Below are 21,810 nucleotides of genomic sequence, written 5' to 3'. Positions count from 1 at the left end.
CTCTTCCCAAATAGTGTGGTTATGCACAGTGGTCTCAAACTGCTTTTGAAACCGTTCTCCCATTTAAACACAGCTAAAACCAAATTCCCCCTCCAACTTGTGGTAGTTTTACCTAGATTTCTTAACCTTATCTCATTTCTTATAAATTTTTTTATGTGGAAAGGTACTGAGCAATATCAAAACTGTGGATTTTTTTGGTTTCCTTTTAAGAGCAGAATGAGGTTTTGTTATTATATAATCAATGTTTTTTTTATGCAACAATGAAAAAAGTGGCCTACTTTCTAGGGCATGGAAGAGATGGAAAATAAGTGCAGAGAGAAGAGAAGAGGAGAGAAAGACAGGTTGTAACACAGCAGAGACGCAACCTGTTGGTTGCCATAGCAACAGGTTCGGGGCAGCATCACTCCGATACTCCGGATGCACAAGCAAGTCAAATCTAATTAAATGCAACACTGGCTGCTACACATGAGCAGATTCGGTTAGGTGTGGAAATAATCATCCCCCAGGTGCAGACGGGATTATTCACGGGAGAATGACCAGCGTTAGTGAGAAACTATCCGAGGGAGGTACGGACAGACAAAGGGCTTCCACGTCAAATATGACCTTCCAACACCCTTGTGGAGGTGCATTGTCGTAATCAGGTGAGCCCACAGGGGGGATACTGTGTGTCTCTGAAGCATTTCAGTGCATTGTAGATTCTCTGGTTTTCTTCCCTAGTGAGTCAGCCCCGTCGTATCAAAGTGACAACACCTTTGTCCTCCCCTGCTGCCAACATCATCATCTATATATATCTATACTCCAAGAAAAAAAAAAGATTTATGCCCAGTATACGGTACATTTTTTGGGCTGTCCGAGATAAATAAAAGGTACCAACGTTAAAGATGGAACAAAAGATAACCTGTGAAAATCTTCTCACGGGGCCAGACTGTGGAATCACCACCTCACAGAGCGTGTTGCTATAACCTGCTGCTACAGCTGTGAATAATGGTGGCTTGTCTCTACTTGGGTATCAGGCACGTCGTTTACCATTATTTCATTGTACCTCGACAACGTGGACGGGGTCGTCATAGCATAGCTGCGCGGATCTGCCATAATGTTGTTTTATACGTGACACACACTCGCACTCTTGTCAGTATTTTTGTGGTTCTCAGTGGTATGCTCACTGCAACACATCCATCCATCATCTACCGCTTTATCCTCCACCGGAGGGTTGCAGGGGGTGCTGTGCCTATCTCAGCTGACATAGGACGATAGGCATGGTACACACCCTGGACAACTCACCAGTCCATCTCAGGGCCACATATAGAGACAAACAACCATTCACTCACACTCTCACACCTACGGTCAATTTCGAGTGACCAATTGACCAAATCCCCATATTGCATGTTTTTGGACTATGGGAGGAAGCCGGAGAACCTGTAGAAAACCCATACACACACAGGGAGAACATGCAAACTCCTTGCAGAAAGGCCCTTGTTCCAACCGGGGCTCGACCCGGGAACGTGGGTCTTCTTGCTGCAAAGGAGAGAGCTCTAAACACTACATCTACCGTGGGCCCCACTGTAACACACATGCTGGTAATTAAAAATGGCAAGTTTGATTCTTTTGTTGGACATCATGCTCATAACTCCTCCAGTGACACTCTAACCAATCAGTGTCCGACAGTCATTTTAGTATCTGCTCAGCTTGTTTGGATCCTTGCCTGAGAACGTACCAGAAAAAAGCACCAGGTACCAGGAACTATCCCTAATGGGAAAGCAAAAAAAGCGAGTAGAGTCAAGTTGACCTGAGTAGTGCTAGAAACTGAATAATAGAAGTTTTCTTCTATACTATATAGAAAAAGTGGCAAGCTGCCCGGGGTGTACGCTGTGTTTTACGCTGTATCGGCTGCGATTGGCAGCAGCAGCAGGCTCTGCAACTCATCTGGAGGATAAAGCAGTACATAAAGGATCAATAAAAGAGAAAAAAGGAAGTGACAATCTACTCTATAAATCTGGATAAAGTGCCTTGTTTGCCAGACACATTTTATACACGTCCTCTACAAAAACACAAATTAGTCCAGTTTGCTTCAACAATAAGATGCTTACATAATCATAGACACACTCACAGTTTCACACCTAAAATAGTAAAAAAAACATTACATAACATTATTGTCAGTGATCATTTCTAGATGAAAAAGCTATTGTGTTTGTTCTCTCACTTATATCACATACTCCTGGGCTATAATGATAAGGATCTACTGTTTGATAGCTCACTATATGTTTGGTCACAGGTGGTGCTATTCCATGGGAACGCCTGTGTGCATGCACTGTACCAGCTTCTCATTATGTAGACTGAAATATTCACGGCACAGATGGAGGTGTCAACCGTATCAGAGAGCAAAAATAAGAATGACATTTTTACTTTCTACATGTAGTTGTCTTTTATTCTACAATAAAAAGGAATTAAATCTTCCTCCTCTCTTTAATGCTGCAAATAACAATTATTTGCATGATCAAGCAATCTGACGAGCTTTTTGGTCCATAAATGTTATTATCAGTATCATGATATTCTTTCATAGAGAAGCTAAGAGAATTCACCAAAAAAATAAAATAAAGATTAATTGTCAATAAAATCTGAATAAATGAGTTGATTAATAATCGTTGTTGAAGGCTTACTGCAGATATTTGAATTGCGACAGAAACTGTTGCCGTAACACAGTGTAGGTGGTGAGTGGTGTGGGATGACTGTCATCATTTCCCCATTTCCCTCTTTGACATACTTTACCAAGTCAACACTGCTTATTTAAATACAGAGGACGTATTCTTTAGATAATAGGCGGGGGCTGAATGATGACTCAACGTTGTCAAAGTTTTATTTTATAACCCTAAAGGGATGGTTCAGGTTTTTTATTTCTATTTCTTTCTTACATGAAGAACTGACACAGTGCTGCCTGAGCTGTGGGTGCTCCCTGGTGCCCACCCCAAAATCAGCTTTTTTTTTTTTTTTTTTTTAAGTTCCCAAGGACACAAAAGCTCCCTAAGCACATGATTTCAGACGCTGAAAACGAAGTAAGGTGTAACTTCTCACAGTGCTGAGAGATGGGAGATGGGTGTCTGGTCTGAACTGGATCAGACAGTTCTCCTGCTGATCTTTAAATACTGTGTATCTGTATTTGACAAGTTTAAAATGTATTCTCGTCTTTTATTTACACAAATAAAAAGACCTCTGACGGTTGGTTTGTTGAGTGGCAAAAGACTGATTTTTTTTTTGCAGAGGAGCTGGTTTTCTTAACTCCTGGTCAATAATGCTCGCCTGCTAGCTGGCTGTAAACTGCAGAATTTACTCTGCACCTCATTGAGACACACCTACGTATAATCCATTCCACGTTTTGCAGCCAGCTAGCAGAGCAGTCAGAGAATCACTTGTGAAGACATTTCAGCAGACAACATTAAAGTGACTTATCGGATCGGAGAAATCTACAGTGGTATTCGATATTTTCGATCCGTCAATTACGTCTGTATCGGAACCCGATACCGGATCGGATCTGCCCCATCCCTAGGATGTTCTCATCTTATTTTTTGCTTGTTTTTATGAAAAGGTCGTCTGACCTTTGTCCAAACTGTTCAAGTCTAAATCGTCCCGGTCTAAAGATCTCTCCAACTTCATTTCATTTGTCGTTGCTGGTCTCACTTTCCATCTGTTGTGTTTGGTCTACACAGAAACAGTTGCCACATTTACAAATGTCAGAAAGCACAAAAATCATGTCAGAACCTGGAGGACACCCACACACTCCACAGGCAGCCCATAAGCGCTCTCATCAGCTCCCCCACACTCTCTCCCACACACCCTCAGACAACGCGCTGAAGCACAGCACCTACTGTGTGGCACACACTGTATGTTACGCACACCTCTGGCATTAATCTTTAACAATCACAAAAAGCAAACATTGGCAAAAACACACAAGTACACACAACCAAGCCCTTCAGCTGTATAATACACGATGACGAGGACCCTCTGAATCTACCTGACATTTTTGTGTTTGTTTAAAAGAGTCTCATTTTCATCCATTATGTCAACACAGAGAGATACACCTCACACTCAGTATTCAAAACTATCATTATTCTCACTGATTTGTTAAAAACTACTTGGGAAACTAATACAGTTGTAGCAGTATGACCTTCAACATTTGCACACACTTGAAAGACACCTCTATTCACTTCCATGAAATAAGCAGAGGTAAAACATTTCAACATGATATTATTCTACTAATGAGAGCAAATTCTAATATACGGTATATAAATAATATATATAAACTGCTGCTCCTAAATTCTTGGGGAAAGGGGATGATAAGATAGGTGCTGTCAAGGCTTGCTACTGTTGAACCTCAGAGAGATAGGGGTCACTGGGCATTTTGACCATGTGTCTCAAGGATTGGTGTGACTATTATTGTTTAATTGTGTATACACGTCTGTCCGTCCAGGGAGTGGATCCCTCACCTGTGGTTCTCCCTAAGGTTTCTCCCTTTTTCTTTTTCTCTGTTATAAGGGTTTTTTCCATGGTAGTTTTTCCCTTACCCTGGCCGAGGGTCTAAGGACAGAGGATGTCACAAACCCTGTGAAGCCCCGTGAGGCAAACTGTGTTTTGTAAATTGTGGGCTATATAAATAAAATTTGATTGATATATGCATCAGCCCTGGCAAGCTTCTTAATGTAATTCATTCAGTTCATGGTGTTCATTCCCCCTATTCAAAGTCTTTCGTGAGGGTCTAAGTACAGAGGGTGTCACTTGCTGTACAGACTGTAAAGCCCTTCGATGTCACACTATATAAACAAACATAACTTGACTTAAGGACCATTTATACTACTTTTAAGTCGGGTTGTCTCAAACCTCATCTCTGTCACCCAACATACCTCCATCGGTCTTTTACATTGGTATGGATGTTACACAATACTTCTTGTAAAGACAGTGTCAAGTACCAATTTGCAGGCGTGAAATAACATGGCAACCATTGAGGACTACACTTTATCCAAAATAGACAGAAGCGCAAGCGGATTTTGCGGCAAATTAAATGTAAGACCAGTGAATGCAAATCGTGACATTAATATATAGAAACTTTCATTTTTAAATGCCCGTATAGACTCTTCTTCGTAATTTTTCTAACTGATTGGACTATTTACTCTATACTGTTCAGGTGGTTTTGATGAAACAAACAAAATGACCACATGGGACAAATGGAGGCTGAGACAAACAGGACAGCAGGACACAGACAACAGAAAAACAGTCGTACATGCAGACGAGTATAAGGTGGTGGTTGAGCGGGGTCAAGGTCAAGCTCCCACAGCTCTGATCTGCCCCTACCTTTTCTGACGCAGATCAGCTCATGCACTCCACAGTTACGCTCGCCACCTGGAAAGACAACGCAGTTTCAATGAGCCACACTTTGATGGAGGGACCGACGACAAGGGACAACATGGAAACACATATCAAACATGTCATTGTTACATGTGCCTGGGAGGAAAAAGCGGCAGACAATGAGTGAGTGAGTAACCTTTATGTCTCTCTGTATAGATATCTCCAAATTATCGTAGAGACCTAGACAGAGAGACTGACTTAATGTCTTAATTCAGTTGTTGTTGCTAACCTAAAATCTCTGGCCTTGATTACTGGCCAGAACATTATTAGTCTGCAGCGTCCTTACTCCATGCCTGCTTTTTAACAAACTGTTCGAGAGGCTGTGTCACTCAACATTCACACTTTCTAACTCCAAGGCAATCCATCCATTGATACTGAATAGGGCACGACAGAGGATCAGAAACAATGCTCAGTGTGGAGGAAACACTGAGGTCGTCCGTCACTCAGAATTTTCTGCTGTGTGAATTTGGTGTGTGTGTCACACAAGTCCGATTTTGTTAAAAGAAACAAGAGAATCTACCTAAACTGACACATCCCCCATTATCCTATTGATTCAACGTCCGATTACTCCTAAATGTAACGGACTGGAGCCGCTCCTCGGTGTGCGTATGAACCAAAGTTTCCACCCCGGTCTCTTACCCGGAAGTAGAAAGAGACAGTATTTAAACTGCAGTACTGTTGCCAGAAAAGAAAAAAACACCACCAATGGCATTGGTTAGAGAGAAAGCTGCGGAGAAGACCAACATTTGGACTGACAAAACACGACCTTCATGCTTGGGCAGCAGAAGGAACTAATTATTCCATTTCACCGTTCGCTGTTCGTCTGTGACAGTTTTTTGCCGGGCACTCGGAAAACTCCACAATGCAGGCAACAGACCCAGACAACCATAAGCCTTTACGGTTACATATATTTCACTGTGGCTTTTTCTCGCCAGATAGTCCTGCACACCGACTGTAATTCATCACTTTTACTCACACATGTGAAGGACTCCCAGTCTCTGAGCTCTGCTGCAGCCTCTGGGATCTGCCTACAGGTTGAGCTCCACATGCACCAATACGCTCAGAGCACACGGTTGAATGAAACAAATGGCGTCACTGTGGTATGAAGGTCACATGAATTCAGGCATTTGACCTTTGCTTCGTGTCTCATTTTTCATAGCAAGCGAACACATATTGTGCATCAACAGGGGGAACAGATGTTGTCATTGCTCAAAAAACACATTGAAATAGCAGAAATACGACGTCCATTGGTTAATTGCTGTTAAGAATTGGACTAATTGAGAAATCATTAAATAATTAACCAACGTGTCTGTTCCCATTTGTTTACATGTAATTTCACTGGACCTAATTAAGAATAGCCATTGGATAATAATATTTGGACATTATAATAGCTACTTTTACAGGGTCTTTTAAACACATGCTGTACTATGGTTATTGCAGAACTGTTCCTTTTCAGTGTTGGTAGACATTGCCAAATGCAATGTAACAGCTAATAAGAGTGACCTCTCTCACTGACCTGCTCTACTATGATTGGGTAAAATCTCCACTGTGATTTCCACAAGGCTGCAAACAGAGCCTACACCGAGACACAGAAGTCAGTCGTTCTTTTTCAGATTACACCAGTAACATTATGTTAGTTGGTTAATAAGGAAATATTGCTTCATAAAAATTCAAAAACCTTACCTCGCCCTGCTCCCTACAGGAGACAGACTGGAGTTCAACCTGAGCTCAAACCTCTTTATATATATATTTATATATATATATAAATATATATATATATATATATATATATATATATATATATATATATATATATTTATATATATATATATATATATATATATATATATATATATATATATATATATATATATATATATATATATATATATATAAATATATATATATATTTATATATATATATATATATATATTTATATATATATATATATATATATATATATATATATATATATATATATATATATATATATATATATATATATATATATATTTATATATATATATATATATATATATATATATTTATATATATATATATATTTATATATATATTTATATATATTTATATTTATATATATATATATATATATTTATATATATATATATATATATATATATTTATATTTATATATATATTTATATATATATATATATATATATATATATATATATATATATATATATATATATATATATATATATATATATAGTCTGGGTATGTACTCGAGGAAAAACACGCCGTCTGAGAATGTTTCCTACAAAATCAGAGCTGAGCCGTTAGTGTTGTCCAGCAGATCAATACAGCAGCTGTGAGTGGGAGGATTTCACTCCTCTTTCACTCACCACTCTTGTCAAAAATAACATTTTTCTTTTCGGTGCACAGAGCTGATTAATTGTGTGAAACATGGGAAGCAACAAAACTAGACTTTTACATAATACTAACCATCATCAAGTTCATATGAAACAGGCAGCATTTGCATTCCTAATGTCTTACTTCGATAGGTCTGCCAATGCAAAACAGACAATATTAACTAACGAATGTATTAAAAGAGGAACTGAATGGACACCTCTCAACGCAACAACATTAACATTATGCACCAGGAACATTCAGATTTGCTTTGACCTGGTAGTGAGCAGCATGACATTTTTCCAAATCAGCAACCACTGGGAATATTAATCTGAAACTAACTGGTTTATACAGATATCACTGCAGATTAAGTGACTTAATTGTAGCCCTAATTATTCATGATTAGGTACAGTAGTTTAAGGTCCAGGTGAGGGCTGAATCAAACGTTTGCTCAGGTCCCTGTGAAATTCATTATCTGCCTATTTCCATAAATGGTCCAATCCAACAGCAGACAAATCATTGCACACCTCTCGTTTGATTTTGAGAAGACCGTGCACACAAGATCCAGTCCAGTTGGTGGCATGATGTTAAGGAAGTCTGCTGGTACCCAAACATGTACAACTCAGTGCTCGAAGAATACCAGGAAACACAAATAAAAGATGGTTTCCTGACAGCTGCGACTAAAACAGATTGAGAGATTGAATAATGTATATGTGGATCACAGACCCTCATCAGAAAAAAAAAAGTTTTTTTTTTATTTTAAAAAAGGACAAAGGCAAAACAAATATGACACAATGCTTCAATAGAACTGAAATGTGCTTTCATGTTGTCCTGAGAAGACAGCACAAGCTCTTCAAACTTTGAGTCCTCTTTTATAAAGTCTGTTCACAGCAGCATTATTAGGGTTTGTCCCAGTTTCTGAGTAAAGTTTTTTTTAGGACGGTTTTCCTCTCTATTTTGGGGGGTTAAGGACAGAGGAGGATGCACCGGGTAATGAGGCAAACTATGATTTTGTGAGCATAAGCTCTCACTGACTCTGTCAAATTTATGGCGCAGGAGAGGTAGCATAAAGTAAGTATATTTGAAATTTGAGACTAGTTTGCCCCCATTTGCTTGTCCTTGTTTTCTTTGAGCGATGTCTTTGTTGTCTCTTTTGGCCAAATTGACCATCCCAATTGAAAAAGCAACACTCCAGTATAAGCCCAATGTCTATCCACTTGGCAAATGGCTGCCCTGAGTGTTGCGCAACATGCTTATTAAGCATAAATGATCTACACGGTCACAAAATGTGAAAGTGCTCACATTTGTCCATGAAGGGTCCGTATGGTTGGCAGTTTATATCGTGCTTTTCAAGTCTTGATGACCTCCTCAAAGCTGCTTTACACTATTACATTCACCCATTCAACCACACATTTCATGCAGCGCATCAATGTGCAGCGCAATTCCTATCACTCATCTTTCATACCCATTCATTCGAGTTGAAAGAAGACTCACTCTAACCACTGAGCCATCATCGGCCCATGCATACCAATGTGGACATGGGTGAACATTCATGTCACATGGACCTCTGTAGACATGCAAGACATGGAGAGTCGCCCAGACATGAGTCTTTCTCATCCTCATCAATAAAACAAACGATTCATAAGGTTCAATTTCATTCATATACAGTATATAAAGTCAGCTCTGTGACTGATGTCCTACCATAGTGAAAGGCATAAGAAGAGCGACTGCTAAATAAGCTCCAGCTAAGCCAATTAGCTTGTGGCGGAAAAAAGCAGTCAAATATCGGATGAAAGGTCATGAAGAGGCAACACTACAGATACACAAACTACACATCCAAGGTATGGACAAGTAAGGAACTTGGGAAGTGTGTGAAGTCACGAACAACCATTGCTCCATATTACCACAACTTCATAGCTCTGGGACATGGAAACACACTTTCAAAGTAGTGCAGTTGATACCCTATTTTTAGAGCTGATAATAATTTGGGAGTCAGAAATATTCCTCACAAAGACAATGAAGGTGACCATCGTGGAGCGGGCAAACAAGTGATCAAACGATGATAATTATAGAGAGAAAAGTCAGTGAGAAATATTATCTCAAAGCTGCATTGTGATTTTTGAAGTTGCTGATGTTATTATTCTGCCTCTGTTTGGTCTTCAATATCAAATCATTTGCATGCTGCCTCCCTCATCTGAAAACAGACAGAACTATCAGACCTGACTGAGGGAGTGTTTATCGCATCACATTACTGTACGACCAGCTTTTCTGCTGAAATGTTGCTCGGTCACATGAGATCTAAAGTCTAGCGTTTTCTACTGAGACAAACATGATCCCACTCAAAGATGGATGATAATAGAGGAAGCCAGTAGACGGAAGAATAAGAGAACCGTGACAAAAAATGGGGAAAATGTAGGCTGGTACATTTTTTGACACTGATTTTAGACGCTATCAGCTTAAAGAATTGGATATTTCTTTGCATGGAAACGTACTAAATAAGAACAAATGCTGAAAAACAATCCTCCAATCCTTGTCTCGATCACACAAAAAAACCCTGAGATGACAGAGGCAGTTGGTGAGTCAGTGTAGTAGGTGTGCAGTGCATCTCTGTGTGTGCCTTTTGCTTTGCCCATGGGTTCACAGGAAAGCAGGAGTGTTTGTTTTCATGTATCCAGTGTAAAGGCACACACTGCAAGTACTACATGTACATCAAACAACCAAACCTCTGAGGGCGTAGGCATGAAGGGCCTGGGATTAGTCCTACATACTGTCTGATGCAGTTTTAATATGACTGCTCCATGTCACTTCATGTGACACATTTTATACTATAATATCATCCATTGTTTATATAAAATATATAGAAAATGGGCATGGGATGATACGTAAATGACATGGCACAATTATACTGAGCAAAGCAACAGCAATTCACGAGAATATAGCACTAACTGGAACAAAATGAAGCCTCTTAAAATTAACTCACTTAACGCTAACATTTTTAAATCGTAAAGCATCTTATAAATCATGAAGTCATGGAACGACTGGAAAGATGCATGCTCCCACTTGTTGCACTTCAAAAATAAATCACCAGGTCAGTATGTTGGCAAGGTAGCTTATAGGTAGTAAATATTAACAATTTCTCTGTCGTCACAATTTTCCTGAAAATGTAAATTTCTTATTGCTATTGCAATGAGCATTGAAATCATATATTATCCCAACACTGGTTGAGAGCAGCTTTAATTATAACCATCATAAATAATCAAGACGTTTGCTTTAAGGACTCGCAGCCCACTCACCGTCTTTTGGCCTGGCACCTTACATTCATTTATTACTGTTTAGAAGCTAACCACGGACGTATTGGCTATTATCCTCTCATATCCTGTTTCTTGCTCTTAGAGACAAACAGGAAGTCGGAGGGAAGAGAGGATGAAAGCTTGTTTTGACTGGAAGCAACAAAATACTGTCTTGTTGTGGTTCCATAAAGCCATGTTCTCTATTGGTCAAACAAAAGCATCTTCGATCGACCAGTGGGCTGACCTGAGTTGAAAAAAAATACAAAGCTGAATTGGAGGGAGGCCTCTTTCACACTGAAATTAGCAGGTGTGACCTGGGTTTTTCATGGGCAAATGTGTTAAAAAGAGGTGATTAATGGCGATTGGTCTGCCCTATAACAATGGTAAGGACACGCTGGAGTTAGATTGAGCACTGCCCACATACTGTACATTAAAGTAGAACTATGCAGCATTTTTTTAACCCTAATTTAACAGTTTCAGATGCATTTTGATGGTAAAATACAGAGATTGAGGGCTGTCTCTACTTCCCTTAAGGCCACATTATACTTCTCCGACTGCGTGATGCGTTATCCGATTGCGTAACCACGGAGACCCCTCGATCCTTAATACTTCAGCGTCGTGGTGACGGATACCCACTGCAATTTCCCGCCCGATCAGTAGGGGTCGCTACTCAAGGTTGTTGTGCTTTTGGCTACAGTGAGCAATGGCGTCCGAGAGAGAAAGACTGTTGTTGTTGAAACAGTGGCCGTTTCTTACTTTTCTGTGTCACGGAACACACTTTTAAGATAATTTGAGGCGAGACATTAGCCATTTAGAGTCTAAACATGTGCTGTGTGTGTTAAGCAGTGACGTTGTTGGCTGTGATCAGCTCCACCTCTGTGGGCGCTCGGTGTGCACTGTGAGCCGGCACAGAGCAGCTTAGCTCGGCCTGTCCTGAGGACCAATCGCAGCCCTTGCCGTCTCCGTTGTCCCTTGACGGAGTGACGGACACTTTTATTTTTTTTTATTTTCTGCAGTCGGAGACGATGCAGAGGATATCCGACAGGCTCTCAACACAGAGGGAAGCACTTTACGCAGGAGTATAAATTGGGCTTTACTGTCTGTTAGCGGACATGGATAAAGCAGTAAACACAAGGGGGAGCTCCGTAGAGTAAAAAGGCGAAAGATTTGCACAGTACTGCTTTGCATTTCTGGGTTTCAGCACACACTTTCAGAACTGAAGAAGCTTCTTGGATAAGCGGTTAAACCTTTTCAAGAAAACTACAAGTCCTATTTGCTACCGATTTAATGACTTTTAGCCTTTTTAATCTACACAGACTAAATCCACCCAGACTCCTTTTCCCTGCTCACCACCACCACCACCACCACCTAACTCCCTCCCCCAGTGAGGTAATTTTTCCGTATAATTAAGTATGAAGCGTGATAATCATTCATCTTTTTTTTAATTTGTACTGCTCTAACTCACATAATTAATAATAATAAAAAAAGAACGCTTTCATGTGCAAACCTTATTTAAATAAATGAATGATCTTTTCACGGACAGCCTGCTGGGTATATATCCAATTAACAAGCTTAAGGAGCGCTGATATATTTGGTACTTTTAGCAGCACTGAGATAATGGCACTTTAAAGATTATGAGTCATAGATGAGGTACAGTCTAAACCAGACTTTGGACTCAGCTGATTCTCTGTGAATATCTGGATAAAGTCTGATAATACCAGCTGAATTTTGAGATTTGAAAATATGTATTTCTAAAATTGATTTTTTTGAAAAGGATGAAAAATTTCACATGTTCTAAATTGTATTTGTTCTCTTGAATGTTTGGTTTGTCAGCCTCAATGTGCCATTTCAGCGTGTAAATCGGGCCTCCAAGGCAAATGATAATTACTTGCAACTGTAACTTGAATAGAATTTGAAATAAATTTCAATAAAAACAAACAGTTACAGCTGAATGGTCCTTTTTGTACACCGAAAAAATGTATTAAAAAAGTATACTTCAATTGGCAACACAAAAATTAATTAAGTTCATACACACTTCAATGATAAACATTTTACATTACAGTGCAATAAAAATATGGTAATAGTGTGGTAATAACTTTTGAATAGGGAGGAAATATATCTAATGCAGTTTCCAGCTTGGTAATATCAGTGGCATTTAGAAGATGATATAACAATATGTTTTAAATCCAAAGTAGTAGGTTAGTAAAGGGAATTTCCATTATAAAGCTATCATTACCAGAATTTTACTCTGTGAACCACAAAGTACCATATACACTGAAGTGAAAAGTGTTACCCGTAACAGGTGCATTAAGATCAGGTAGGAGTTGTACCTTTGGTGAAACCTCACAGTGCTCATCCTAGCTTACATGACACGAGCAGACAGAAACACTGGCTTCCTGCTGGCGATGATGGCCTGGCCTCTGAACGCTCCATGTGTCAGTCAGTCCCACAGCTGATGTATAAATCTCAGCGGGGCCAACTAGCAGCGGTGAAATATCGCCGACATCGCTATAATCATGGCCTTTCAGGAGACGGCACTTTGCTGACTAATGTAGTGGGACGTTAAGGTCGGTGGAGGAGGGAGAAGAAGAAGAAGAGTGGTGGAGAAGTGTGGCTGTCTGGGAAAGTAAGTAAGTAGTTGCCTCCAAATGGTGTACTTTTTTCTCGTATTAATACATTTCAGACAGTTAAAATGTGTTATCAGATACCCTCTACAAGTACAATTTTTCTACGTTTATTTATTTTGCTCAATGAAGAAAATGTATATCTACATCTGTTGGCAAATTAATTTACCGACAAGAGACTAAATAACCTCTGCATTTGTTCGCAAGGAAACATGTATCTGTTTGAGCCACAATTCTTGCGTACAGCAGCTTTAACTGCCTTCAATGCCAGATGTTTAAATAAAGTTAAGCAGGTTAGCATCTCTTCAAGTCCTGAATCAATAGTTAATTGGACAAATAAAGTGTCAAATTAAACGCAAGTGTAATAATCACCTGTGGCAATGGTTCTAACCAAAGAAATCCAACACACCCTCCATCCTACACTTGGTAATACTCGTTAAATCCTGCATTAAAGATTAGCAAATCCCAGAGGCTCTGAGTCGATGGATGATCCTTATTTACAGACAGAAATAAAGAGTTTGCATCACTGTGCTGGTTTCTGAAGGTGAACTGTTGTCTCTTCATTCCCCCTGCATGTCCCACATCTACCCTCCTCCTCTCTCCAAAGACATCTTAACTTTCACGGGTTTGTGGAGCACCATGCCCTTTAGTAGTTACAGGAAGCAATGATTTTCCGTCATTTATTCACCGTCTTGTTCTCTTCACTTATTTGTGGATGCTTCGATGTCACTTTTCCGTGTCCAGTACTGATATCACAAACTTGAGAATCTATTGACTATAATCAGTTCAGTCTTTTTTTCTCTCCAAACATAACTAAGTACTGTATACAATTCCCCGTCAGTGGTTATTTTTCTTTCAGACTAAAAAACCGACTTCCACAAAGTAGATCATTTATCTTGAAGCTGTGTAATGGCCTCTTTCCAGTGACATTTAAACTAATGTATCTCACTGCTGGATTAACTGGACTTTAAAGCATCTGAGTTACATAAGCAGAGGAAGGTGTAAACACAGTGGCAGCTGATGACACTTCTCTAACAATCACACTCACTGACTCACACACAAGTCCTTGTCTGCCTGAGGTAGTTTTTTTTTAGTCAAGACCACAATAACTATGACAACCGAGACAAGAAACTCGACTTTAAGGGACTGAGACAGAACCAAGACAGAGACCAAACTGTACAGACAAGACAAAGATGTTTAGGGACCAAGACCAGGACTTTCAGGGACTGAGACTGATTCTAACCTAGACCAGAGTGTACTAAGACCAAGACAAGACTGTGGCTTTTGGAGACTGAGATTGAGTCATGTCCAAGACCAGAGACTAACAAGACCAAGACAAGAGTGTACCGAGACCAAGAGAAGTCCAAGTCTTTCAGGATCTGAGTCCATTTATTATTTTTTAGATTATTTTAGGAACTGACTAAGTCATGACCGAGATCAAGACAAGACTGAGAATTCCAGCATCGGAAACTGAGTTATATTACCAAAAAGAAGCGATAAAGACAAAACCACAGAGTACCAAGACAAAGACAAGAATAAACAACAAAGACAGATTCATGACCGAGACTAGAGTGTAGAAAATGAGATTGAGTCTTATAGGGACTGAGACCAAGACAATACCAAGACTTTCAGGGACTACGACTGACTCAGGACTGAGACCATGGCAGGGACAGGTCAAATCAAGACCAAGCCCACTGTAACATACACCTGTTTTTTTTCTCCCTTTCTTTTTGCTCAAAATTGGCATCAGTTGGCTCTATTTTTTCCAGACCAATCATGAACTTTAATTTAATAAAACAATATCAGTGCAATTAAATAACGAATTCTACAGAATAATAATAATAAAAAAATCACCATATGCTATGTAAAACAAAAAAGATTTCACATCAGCCTCTGTTTTGAAATTTGAAAATAGAATCACAGTAATGCTTCGGGAAAAAAAAAATGGTTGGATCTTGACAAAAAAATTAGACTTTAATACCGAGACCTTTAAAAACTACTACTACTACTACACCAGCCTGAGGAGTCTTCTCTTTAATACAAGTTGTAAAGAGGCTTCATAACAACCAGCACTTTTCAAACACGAAAGAAATGTCTATTAAAAAAAGAGCATAGGACAAGAATAACCTTCATGTTATTGAGTCTGTTTGAATGAATGAAAGCAGGCAGTTGAAAAGGAGGTGCTGTCCTCTGAGAAACACTGCTCTCCTTACACACACACACACACACACACACACAGCAGACGAGAAAACAACACACCGCTTTACAAAAACAACACAAAAACTACACTGTCACTCGTTTTTGGCGTCATTTTCCCGAAAACATTAGCCTTCTCCGGCTGAACACTTGACACGACACACGCGCTGTGACCAGCTGAAGTTAATTACAAGCGGAGGAGAGACGTTATTGGCCTACTCACCATCAATCGCCATGATGTTCTGTTTTGGCTTCAACCAAAGCGGGCGGTGAAGAAGGGGGAGCGGCCCACTGCGCGGGTAAAGGAGGGGGGGTTGTTGAGCAGAGAGTGGTACAGTCCTTGAGACAGCAAGGAGGAAAAAGAGGTGAAAAAACTGTAACATGCTCCTCATGCTATGCTAAATATTTCACTGTGACGGATTTATGCCAGGCAGTGGGTTATTATACACTTTCCCAAGCTGGAGGTTTAAATGTGGGACTCTTTTTATCGGTTTAAATTATTTTTCATGACTTCTTCAGACACACTACACACTATTATGTGATTAGGTCATAATTTTGAGATACTATCTCATAATTTTGAGAAACCAAGTGATATAACTTAGATACTAAGTCCTTATTTTGAGATAAGTCATAATTTTGAGATACTAAGTCATACTTTTTAGGTACTGGTCATAAATATTAGATACTAAATCATACATTTGGGATTCTAAAACATCATTTTGAGATACTAGGTCATATATTTTAGATACTAAGTAATAACTTTGATATACTAGGTCATATGAAATATTAAGTAATAATTATGCGATTCTTAGTCATAATTTTGAGATATTAGGTCATAATTATGGAATATTAAGTAAACATTTTGAGATACTAAGTCATACTTTTTAGATACTGTCATCATTTTGAGAAACCAAGTCATATATCTAAGATACTAACTGTGAGATACTAGGTCATAATTATGACATATTAAGTAGTCGTTTTGAGATAAGTCACAATTTTGAGTTACTTAGTCATAATTATTAGATACTAAGCCATACTTTTTAGTTACTGGTCATAATTATTAGATACTAAGTCATGCATTTGAGATTCTATGTCATCATTTTGAGAGATTAGGTAAGAATTTTGAGTTACTTTTTTGTAATTGTGAGTTTAATGTTATAATTAAATGCTACTATGGTTTAAAATGGACTTTAAATAATTCCTTGTTAGACTGTATCTGAACACAGAGTCAATGTTTAGCTAAACAATTTCAGTTTATTTCTTCAGTTAGTATATGTATATCTATATATATATATATATATAAATATTTCAGATTCTATTTTTCTATTTCAGATGGAAAAATTAAAAATGCATTTATTGGTCTCGAATAAGATTCTTTAATGGATACGTCTGTAATTCAGTTTTGAGTTTAAAAAGGGAAATTAGTTCATTTACGAAAATAAATAAGAGTACATTAGCTTTCTGGGGATATTTGGTCTCATATTCACGTAGGTAAGTGATCAAATGTACTTACTTGAGGGTAATGTTCAGCTGCGTCTCAGTCCCACTTGAAATGACTCAGTGCTGGTTTTTCATCACTGTCCTTTAGCTGTTAATCATCCTCTGATTGCAGAGGACTGAGGGTAAAAAGGGAGCAAACAGAACAGACTACTCTGATAATCAACAGTAAATGTGTATATGTGTGTGTGTGTGTGTGTGTGTCAGCCCTTAACATCTTTCCCCCACAATCGCCTCACTGGCAGAAACAGGCAGAAACACATCACAGAAGTGGTACGTAAGGGTTTCAGCACTGTATACAGCAGAATGGAACGCAGCCAGAGATGGGAAATCACCACTGTTTGTATATGTAAATCAGCAACGCAAACACAATTTAAAACACAAAATTGTCCTGAAATAATGGGGATGATCGTACATGTTTTGGATGGAACTAACAATTAAATGTATTAACATTCTAAATCTTTAAGGTCAGTTATTAAAGATCCACTGTCTTCTTCTTCTTTGAGTCTCTGCCTTTAGGGGTCGCCACAGTGGATCGTCTGCCTCCATCTTGGCTCATGCCTTGTGTCCTCTTCTGTTTACACCCAGGTCTGGAACCAAGTCTGTATACATTGGTATACATTATTAGTGTGCTTGCTGAAAGGCAGCACACTATTGTCCTTCTTAAGTTTTCTTATTCCTTACAGCCAGATCTTTGGGCAGCTCCTGCTCTTGGAGCTTTTGAGATATCGCCACTGGTCCAACTCTGGAACGTCCGGCCAGAACCGGTGTAGTGTGGACATCGAAGATCGTGTTACTGATCCTTGTCGTTCTTCCGCCATATTGGATTGAATAGAAAGTGAAACTAAACTTTCACAGGTCACAAATTTTGTCCGATCTTCACAAAACTTGACGTCCGTGATCCTTGGACCAAGCCTCACAAAAGTTACCAGAAGGATTTTTGATTTTCGGAAGCATTTGCCCGTCACAGCCAGACGAAATCGGCGGCATAGCCGCCAAACAGGAAGTTAGCTCATACATCAGGAACGCTTTCACGTATCGAAACTAAACTTTGTACATGAACTCGGGACTCCAATATGAGGAAGCACAAGATCTGAAAAATTAAGTATTCTAGTAAGAAATTCTCTGCTGAAGCATCAACACACACTATTCCACTTGCTGCTCACATTAGTGAAATGCACCCAAGCAAGCCGTAGCGGTAGCAGTAACACTAGCCTACAATGCTACATTTGTTCTCACACCTGGAAGTGAAGGGTGAGGTGAGGGATACTCACATGCGACATGCAACTACATTTCACACACTGTATCTTTAAATACAGAGCTGATATTTAGTTTTCATACAGCCGCCATCATTGCTAATAAGAATAAACTGCAATACCCATTTTCCTCACAGCACCCGTGCAGCAGCAGTAGAACTTAAAAGTTGAAGAATGTATTCAAATATTACTTTTAACCTGCACGTGTTATCATTTAAGAGCTTTGATGCATCCACTGTGTTTATTCCTCAGTCTAATCTAAATGCCTCTGTGTTGCTACTTACAACGCCTCATTAAACCTTCAGTCATTTCCGTCTAATCACATTGTAATTAAGCCGTTGCCGTCTTTGTACATTTACTGACCGTGTACGTCTTATCTTCTCTCCATTCGCTGCCTGAACTGTAAACATGACAGTACACTCGAATGTTTTAAGTGCTCCAGTCTCTGAAATCATGCTTCTGATATAAAAAGCATATTAAAAACATAAAATACGGAAAATGGATTTTATACACGCACACGTCATCATCAGGGTTGCCATGGATACACACAGCAGCTGCTGAGCTCTCGTTTCTCTGTCAATGTTATTTGTAACTGTGTCTCATTTCCCATTAAATTATGATGTGTATAATTCTGTCAAGAATATATTTCAAGTTGTGTGAGATACTGACACACAGTTAGTGTTATATACACCATTATATCCATATGACACACATTAGGAAAAACCTCCTGCACTAAACAAAAAACAAAACTTTAAATGATTTCACTTGTGCTGTTTTAACCACAGTTTTCTCACCTTATGAGCACAACATAACAGTAACATGTCTGATCTTGTTAAATGACCTCCAAAACAAAGTTACCATTTCTACATCTAAAAATAAACACCTCTCCCGCGCCATTCAACTCCACTATTCCTGTATTCTTCAACATTAAGAGAGGGAGTTCAGTAAAGATGGATTAATAAATGACTGAACGCAAGCAACCAATGTAGTGATTTTTGCCCTTTTATATTTACAGAATACAGAAAAGAGAATTCATGTTTGGCAATTTGTGTAACATTAGATTTATCGGATTCTGTCTTGATAAACTGAGGACCAGCATTCTACACCTAAGCTGATTAAAACTCAAACTTCTGTCAGTGTGATTCCCAAATGTGTGGGCTGTGGCCCCCTAGTGACCCATGGATATACTGCATGTCGGCTGTAAGAGGTCATTGAATAAATTAAAGGATATTTTTTTGTAATCGAGATTCAAATCGGGATTTAAGTAAAGATGTGGTATTTATATTATGCTATTCTCCATTAATCGGACTTTCCAGTGATGTCAAACCTTCACCACATTCACACTGGAATAAACATAGCTCTTGTTCACAGGTGTAATTCATCAAATGAAGTGAGTCCCATTTAGCTTTGCCAGTGTCAGGGTGCATGCTGGTCCACTGACTGGCATGGACTGAACAGAGAGCCATAGCTAATGTGATCAGTAACACCTGTGCTTTTCCTGTTGACACATCAAAATGGCTGCTGTGCTAAGGTGCCATTGTTGGGGGATCAGAGAATGAGAGCTTAAATTTGGCCACGGTTGCTATCGCTAAAACGTGACGACTTTATGCTTGTGAAAACTTAATTTTTACGAAAATGAAGTGGCCCGGTTAGCTGTTAGCCCTACATTGTTAATTACCCCTTTGTACAACTTTGTCTCGGTTCTATTGATTCAGTACACTGAAAAAAAACTGCTTTACAAGTCACTAGTTTGTTGTCACATGTCACTCCGCCCACGTTGAGAAGGTACTGTAGTAACGTCGAGCCGTGCTGGAACTGTATATCGGAAAAGTAACACCATTATTACCAATGCTAACGTACAGTGTTGTATATAGGTCGAGCAAAGGACTTTTCACAGGACGCAGATTTATTCCCAATAAGATAATTTGATCTCCCATCATCCTCATCTACCTCACGTAATACTTCATGCACTGGTATAGTGAAATTAGATTAAGATGAGCTCTATTATCATTATTATTTAATTTAATTTAATTTAATTTAATTTAATATTTTGTTGTTTCATTTTCAACACACTGCTCAGTATTTCTGATTTTTCCTCCAAGTACCACCAGAGGAACCCCACGTACCACTGGTGGTACACATACCACAGTTTGAGAACTAATACTAAACGATATAAGGTTGGCCAAGCAAGTCTGTAAAAAGCCTGCAGCCACGGCTTCTAACAATAAAAAAAACAAAACCTGAAATAATCTGAAATTAAAACCCTTAAATAGTAAAACATGCATGTTGTTGTGAATTCCCAAACACAGACAGGGATGTTTTTTCCTCTCCATTCATTCTTCTTTACTCTGCCCTATTTTTAGCTGCAGCTCTGCTGCTGGGCTCATCAAAGAAGCTCCTTCTTGTTGTCATAGAAATCAGTCGGCACGTCCATTAGCTGCTCCTCTGTGTCTGCAGTCTGCCTAAATTACACTGAACCTGAGATGGAGTTGTTCCCAGTAGCAAGTGTTACCGTTTCATAACTGTAGTCTAGTGTTTTATATAACTTTATTCGCATGTCATTAAAGCTGAACTAGGAAGGTTGCCATTTTGTAACATTTAAGTACAGGGTACAATGAATATACTAACCGTAAGTGTGTTTTTATAAGTGTATATCTTGTTCATCTGTTAATGGGGGTCAGCAAATTTAGCTTGACAAGGATACTTTAACGTAGCTTGTATATCTGGAGTCACTTCCAGTCTGTAATGTGTCTTAAGACAAGAAAAAAAAAGGTCAACATTGAACAAAGTTGTATTGTATTTATTAAAACAAAGAAATGGTGTAATTTTGAATTACACAATTAAGAAATGTTTACTGAAACATTTCCCCCATTTTTTTCTTGCACCCCAACCGCCCGAGGCAGATGGCAGCACATCTTTGAGTCTGGTTCTGCCAGAGATTACTTCTAAAACTGAACTGAATTGAATTAAAACTTCCTTTACTTATTTAAGCTGACTTTAAGGCACAATATAAGGGTCCATTTTGTGCCTCAGAGCCACTGAGGCAAATGGCATCAATAACAGGTAGTTCACTTCTCACTTCAGCTGTTTCCATGGCAATACAGTGGCCTCTACAAATAGAACATGACATGGCCACTAAATTTACCTTCTTCACCTTCGTGTAGGTGAAGGTGACATGTCAC

This window comes from Microchirus variegatus (genome assembly GCF_963457635.1).
Source record: "Microchirus variegatus genome assembly, chromosome: 21".
Classification (NCBI taxonomy): Eukaryota; Metazoa; Chordata; class Actinopteri; order Pleuronectiformes; family Soleidae; genus Microchirus; species Microchirus variegatus.
Note: the sequence above shows the minus strand (reverse complement) of the source record.